Raw genomic sequence first — 7,186 nt, forward strand, 5'->3', positions numbered from 1 at the left:
GTCTCCATATCTTAAGAGAGAATACTATCGTTGCCAACTCTAGATCATGCGTTGGGTATCGCTTCTCATACTCCTTTAGCTACCTTAATGAATATGCAATTACTTTTCTAGCTTGCATCAACACACTACCCATTATCTCCTAAAAGCTATGTAATGCCCTCGATAGCCAAGACCATTACGCTGTGTATTTTAAATAGTGCAGAACTTGCTAATCAAGTAATTTGGACATAAACTGTAACGTCTTACGTTTTTGGGTACCTTTAAACGACTCGGGTCGGGATTTTTCCCCCGGGTTAAGAATATTATTTTAAATAATATTATATTTTGTTTGTAAGTATTCCATGTGTTATTGCTAGCCAAAATATGAATTTTGTGATTTTAAAAGTCAAGATAAGACTTTCGGTCCTGGACCGACACAAAAACCCTGATCGGGTAAAAATCTCGGAAAATAAAATGAAAAATCATGGCAATTATATTTTGGGCATAAAATACATTCATAAAAGTTAAAGTTTGGTCAAAAATAATAAACCTAAAAGAAAATGGAAATTTTAAGGCATTTTGTGGTAAATGTCTAATTTTGCCGAAATGGGGAATTTTATTCCATGAATGGACCTTAGGTTAAATTTTATTATGTGATTAATTAAATTTAAATGTGAGAGACATTAAATTTAATTAATTAATGTTAAGTTTGGTGATTAAAACTTAATAAGAGTGAAAAAAGGTGTCAAAAGCCAATTTGGACTTTTCTTCTTATGAAACCTTTATATAAAAAAAAAATATAATAAAAAAAAAAAATTAATGATCACATATATGGCAAAGGGTGGCCGGCCATGTGCTATTTTAGAGTGGTGTGAACCCAATTTTATAAAGTTTAACTCCCATTTAATTAAGAAGTCAAGTGGGCAAGTGGGTAGAAAAGCACTAAAGTGTTTTGTGATATTTTGAAGAGTTGTGTGAGCCATTCTAACCCCCAAATCCGACCACTTTCCCTCCCTCATTCACTCTCATCTGATTTTTGAAGACTCTCTCAAGTGTTCTCTCCATTTTCAACCCCAAGAACACCAAAGAAACTTGGAAGCTAAGTCTTGGTCTAGGAAGGGTTTTCCCTAAGGTAAAGTTTCATTAATCTAGACTTTTGTCAAGTTTTAATCATAGAGTTTCAAATAGCTAATTACCTATGTTGTTGGGGGAAGTTGGTTAGGGTTTTTGAAAGGTTTTGGAGGAGCCAAAGCTAATAGGAAGGTCAAAACCTTAAGCAAGAACACCAAAGAGGTAAAAAGTTTACTTTTGATGATTTTGTTGTAGGGTTTTTAGTTTTAAGCATTATTTTGTATATTTAATGCTTAAAGTTTCTTGTTGGTGATGTAATAAGGTTATGGTAGTTGTTTAATAATTTTTATGATGCATGTGTATTGATGTTTGAAAATGGGAACCAAAACCCCCAAGGGTTTTGTAGGATACCCTAAAACAAAACATGTTTTGAGCTGTGACTTCCAAGGGGTCAAGCAACCACTGTATATTGTTTTTGTAAAATTAAATTGTACTGTGACGTTGTTGAGATTGAGTACATAAAATTGAGCTTTTGAAACACTAAAAAATGTTTAGAAATGAGTACGTTATGCTATTTCAAAGTTTAGGTAAAAAACTGTTTTTTTCATATTCTTATTTTCGGAACCAAGTTTGGACAGCCACTGTATAGGGCAAATGAACCCATTTTTTTTCTAAAATTTTGTGGACATATTTCTGGCATAACCTATTATTCCACTGTAAAATTTGGTAAGAAAATATTGAACGGTTTGAAAGTTATTAACTGTCAAAGTTTGGAAAAAATAAGGACTTGAAAATAAGGTCATTTTTACCTCATTGTTGGAAAATGATTTCACCAATAAAAAATGCTCATTTTGTCCTAAGATTTTACAAAGACCTAAATGGCATAACAAAAATGGAATTGGGAAATTTTGGTAACAATTGGGTAAGTAAATTTCAAGTTATGAACTAACGAAGTATGTAGTTAGTAAATTAAAAGAGGGTTTAAAACCCTATATTTTGAGAAAATAATTAAATGAATTATTTTTCTAGTAAGTAAAAATTGATTAATTTCTTTTGGAAAATTAATTAGTCAAGATGAGAAATTTATAACGGTTTTCCTAATTAAGACAAATTAGGCAATTTTCTTAAATCGGTTTTTAGATATTAAAACCTTAAGAAAAATAAAAGAAAAATTTAAGAGTTTATTTTCTTTAAAAATAATTAATAAATTTATTAGTATTTTCTGGATATAATACCAGCTAAAATCTTACATATTTTAACCGACTAGTCGAAAGTGCGGGTTAATAGCGATACCTTGAAAGAATAAGATTTTTAGCGGGTTGTGGGGAAATACCATTGTGATACCCGAGCCTAGGTATCGAGACCTTAGGATAGGTCTCCCCGAGACTTAGGGTTTAGTCTCGAATATTTTGTATGACTTTCCTTAATAGGTTTAAAACCAAATAAGGATTATAAATCCTTACAAATGACTTTTATTAAAATGACCAAACTTCCCAAAATAGTAATAATGAATTATGAGTGCCATAATTAATCCGAGTATACTGTATGGATAACTACAATATTGGCTAAGCGTAACTGGACTGAACGTTGGAGGGTGAAAACCTGCTGAGCGCTAAGGACTCCAAGTAAGTCAACTTATATTGTATGGCTGCAACATGAAATGATTATTGTCTTGTATGTTAGTATAGGGATACATGCACATATATAGACTGTAATAGAAAGTTGCTTAGAGACGTTAGTCTAGTGAGTGCTGATTTAGAAAATATGAACGGTAGAAGTCTGTCATATCCTAGACGGTTGATCCCCGTCACACTGCTTGATTTTATTTATGTCCGGTTCATTACCGGGACGAGTGGCCATGAGATGAGGATAAGCTGGTTAAACCTAGGGGTGCCAAAATAAATGGGACCTAGGGGCCCTCATGCTTACTTAATCATTGGACGGTTAGAATCCGAGCAAGTGCTCTGATAAATTATTCCCGGATAGCAGCCGTGAATATTGGCCATTCAGTGAGAGTGCCTAGAGATACTAGGGGTTGCCAAGATTGAGTGAGGCTGAACACCCTAGGGGCAACTGCTCACCAGCACCACTGATTAACATAGAAGTCTCCGTAAAACCGTGTAAATTGGATTATACTCTTGAATAAGTAGCGATTCCCTAGGTAACACGATAGTTACCCTTGATAAGAATATTTATTGGCTAGATCTTAGTGTGGAGACTCGGTTCTCTTTTACAGATTAGCAATTATGTTGGAGGGCGCGTTACGCCTGAATTGTTGGAAATTGTCGAGTGTTGGTCTCGAATTATATGGTGATATAATATATCTGCTTGCTCTGGGATCTTCTGAGTGCAGGGATATAATTGTTGATAAGAATTAGCTGTGATATAATATATCTGCTTGCTCTGGGATTTTCTGAGTGCAGGGATATAATTGTTGATAAGAATTAGCTGTGATATAATATATCTGCTTGTTCTGGGATTTTTCTGAGTGCAGGATTTTTATCTAGTTATGAATTAATTTATCATTGGTTATCAGGCATGACCATAAGTTTGCCAGGACGCTTTGGCGTTCTTGAAATTGATTGTGTAGGGTCCGAAACCCTAATTCTCTACATGCTTTGTTTGAAAGTTGATCTTACTAAGCGTTTTCGCTTACCTAGTTGTTTCATGTTGTAGGTAAGAGCAAGGGCAAGGCAGAGCAGTGAGCGCTGGAGTCTTCCTTGCAAATGTACATGTGAACCGACCTTTTGGGAAGCCTTTTTATTTTTGGAAATGTCGTGTAATTTTCCTAAACTAGGCTCACTCTAATCTTTATAAAATATGTTTGTAACTAAATGTTAAGTATGGCCATACGACTTTTTAAAAAGTTTTTTTTTCTATGGGTTTTTGAGACAATTTGTTAAATGAAAACATTTATATTTCCGCATTTTCGAGTCTTGAAAATCCGGGTCGTTACATAAACGTGTTACTAAGGTCAACAGATTAGGGTTAAAAGATTTTGATTATAAAAAATATTTGCTTTCATTAAAAAGTTGAGTCTGTACATGAGATCCCAAAAATAGGTGTTTACAAGTCATTTACAACCCTCAAAATGTTTACAATTAAAGTTGGCCTAAGCGGCAAAAACAAATTTGGCTATAGTCCCTATTGATCGCTTGGTTGTGGCGGTCGATCACCTGCAAATGTAAATGCCGCCCCTAAAACTCTCCAACTCAAATCTGGTCCACCTTTCCCTTTTCCTTACATGCACCACATAGCACCCATGAGCCAAGGCTCAGTAAGAAAAATTAATTCACAATCACAAATGAACAACAATATATATATATACAGTAAACTTAAATCGATCAATTCAATAACAACAAAACATAAGCAATAAGCTAGGAAATAATAAAAAATTCAATCCAACATGTAATTCAATATCAGCATTCAATAAAGTTAGTTAAGTGCAAAAAAACACTTTTGTTTATTTAGAGACGTTCAGGCCTAGCGCCCTTAGGCCGAGCCCTCTAGTTATTTAGTTGACCCCGGCATGCTTAGGCCGGGCTGCGTTTTGCACGCTTAAAATCAGCCCCGACTCCCTTAGGCCGGACTTTCAGATCAAATATAACAAATGAATAGATAGTGGAACACGCAATTGATTGCAGCACAAACAAGTATGCATATCAAGATATTATCAAATAAAAATATATTCACAATCATAAGCATATTTGTTAACAGGGGTCCAAGCCCCAATCACAACCCGGGTGTAGTTTTCTTACCTCGAGTCCCAAGCTCAAGGTGCAAGGCAGTCCCAAGCATGATCCTCAATTCTGAGCCTTAACGGTAAACCTAGTCACAAAGTGATAATGGATAACCATTAAAACCTAAACTATTTAAAAGCTTCAGAATAACATACTAGCCTCTAGGACCTCAAATTCTACTAAACTGGGTAGTAGAATCCTTCCCGAACACTTAGGTTTGAGTTATCGAGCCTAAAAACCTGGTTTGGCTATTTCTCTCAATTAGAGATGTGACTCCAGGCCTAAGGGCCACATCATGCTACATGTCAAAGAGCCCCAAGGCTCTCTCTCTCTCCTGGGGCAGGCATACCACGATGCGACCTAACCTGTGCAGCGACACCTGGGCAACTTCAAGGACCCCCAGGGTCTTCTCGCGCACATGGGCCTTGACACTTGAAGAACAGTGTCGCAGCTCGAGCCCAAAACTGAGAAATCCCCAACGTTTTCAATAAAAAAAATTCTCATAATTTCCTACCTAATCCTCATTTTTCCCAAAAATAAACCCCAAAACAAGTTCATTGCGGCATATACAACATTTAGGCCCTATAAACTAACTCAAAACCACCTCAAATCTAAAAATTCACACTTAAGCTAACAACTCTAAAAACCTTAACATGATCACAGAATATTACAGAGAAATCAAGTTGTAAAGCTTACCTGAGAAATGATTTCGACCTCTGAGCTAACTGCAATCTTGCTCATAGCTTGATTCCTCAGTTCTCAGCCCAAAATTTCAAAGCTTCTCCTCAAAATCCCAAAATCTTCCCAAGCACCATGAAGAGAGGAGAGAAACGAGAGAGAGAGAGAGAGAGAGAGAGGGCTAAGAGATTCTCTTTGAATATTCTAAGTGGTTTCTACTGGTTTTCTCTAACAACTAAGTCTAACAAAGGCTTTAAAGAATGACAAAAATTCCCTTATAGTTATCCTTAGCCTCTTAATTCCTTTTAAGGGCAAACTCATTATTTATCGCATTTCTCGCTAATCCTCAAGTGGTGCTATAAATTCCCAATTAATACTGACATGCCCAATTAATCACTAAATAATTACCCGTTACTCGGTAAATCCCAAATATACACTAAGTTTCCCAAAATACACCTAGGCTCATCCCGAGCCGAATATTAGATCCCGTTGTGACTATTCCGCTAATCTGCTCCCAGGATCGCCTCGAGCAAAATATTGCAAATATATCCATGTAATAACATAGTCTCAATCATTTAACACAAGATCACATTTATACCCTCAACGGGTCAAAATTACAAATATGACCTTATTAACAAAAATGAGCCCACATGCATATTTAATACACATTAACATGCACATATACTCATATTACCATATAAATCATGTATGCCACATAGTCACTCATTTAATCAATTAATTTCACACACACACGTATATATATATCCAATTATGCCCTCCCGGCACATTAATCAAGGCACTAAGCCTTATTAGCAATTTGGGAAGTTACAACTATCCCCTCCTATTGAAAATTTCGTCCACAAAATTTACCTTAATAACTCGGGATGTTGATCCCGCATAACCGACTCTAGCTCCTAGGTCGCTTCCTCGACCTTGTTATTCATCCATAAAAATTTGATTAGATGAATCGTTTTGTTCCTTAAAACCTTGTCATTTCTGTCTAGGATCTGCACTGGTCGCTCCTAATAGGGCAAGTCCGTCTATAGATATAATCATATCCCAACACATGGGTTGTATCTGACACATACTTCTGGAGCATTGAGATGTGAAACACATCGTGAACTCCTAATAATGACGGGGGCAGCGCTAATCTATAGGATACTTGCCCGATCCTCTCCAAGATCTCAAAAGTTCTTACAAATCTAGAGCTCAGTTTGCCCTTCTTCCCAAATCTCCTTACTCCTGGCAATGGGGAAAACTCACAGAAATACGTGGTTCCCAACCTGGAACTCCACGTTCCTACACTAAGGGTCAACGTAGCTTTTTTGTCTACTCTGTGAAGCGAGCATTCAAGCTCGGATCTTCTCAATAGCTTCATTAGTCTTTTGAACCATCTCTTACCCCAAATACTTCCTTTCCCCCATCTCATCCCAATGAATGGGCAACCTACACTTCCCTCCGTACAACATCTCTTATGGAGCTACTCCAATTGTTGACTAGTAACGATTATTATAAGTGTGAACACCGCAAATTGGACATGACCCTAAAAGGCCCAGGCCTCACGCAAGGCCTTTACGAGATGGACTTGTCTCACCCCACGCGATGCCTCACGCTTACCTCGTTGAAGTTCCTATGGACCCGTGCCTAAATGCCGCACACTCATCTCGCTAGGACGTCTCGCAGGACCACGCCTCGGCCGCGCTCACGCACCCGTCTCC

At 36.9% G+C, this 7,186-nt stretch overlaps 1 long non-coding RNA gene across 1 annotated transcript; it reads left to right on the top strand.

Annotated features, from left to right (window-relative positions):
- The first annotated feature begins 552 nt into the window (after positions 1–552).
- LOC133794168 (uncharacterized) lies at positions 553–3,976 on the top strand. Its single transcript, XR_009875131.1, has 2 exons — positions 553–1,272; positions 3,727–3,976. It is a non-coding gene; the product is annotated as an uncharacterized LOC133794168 (long non-coding RNA).
- The last annotated feature ends 3,210 nt before the right edge of the window (positions 3,977–7,186 follow it).

Source organism: Humulus lupulus, chromosome 8 (assembly GCF_963169125.1).
Source record: "Humulus lupulus chromosome 8, drHumLupu1.1, whole genome shotgun sequence".
NCBI classification, from domain to species: domain Eukaryota; kingdom Viridiplantae; phylum Streptophyta; class Magnoliopsida; order Rosales; family Cannabaceae; genus Humulus; species Humulus lupulus.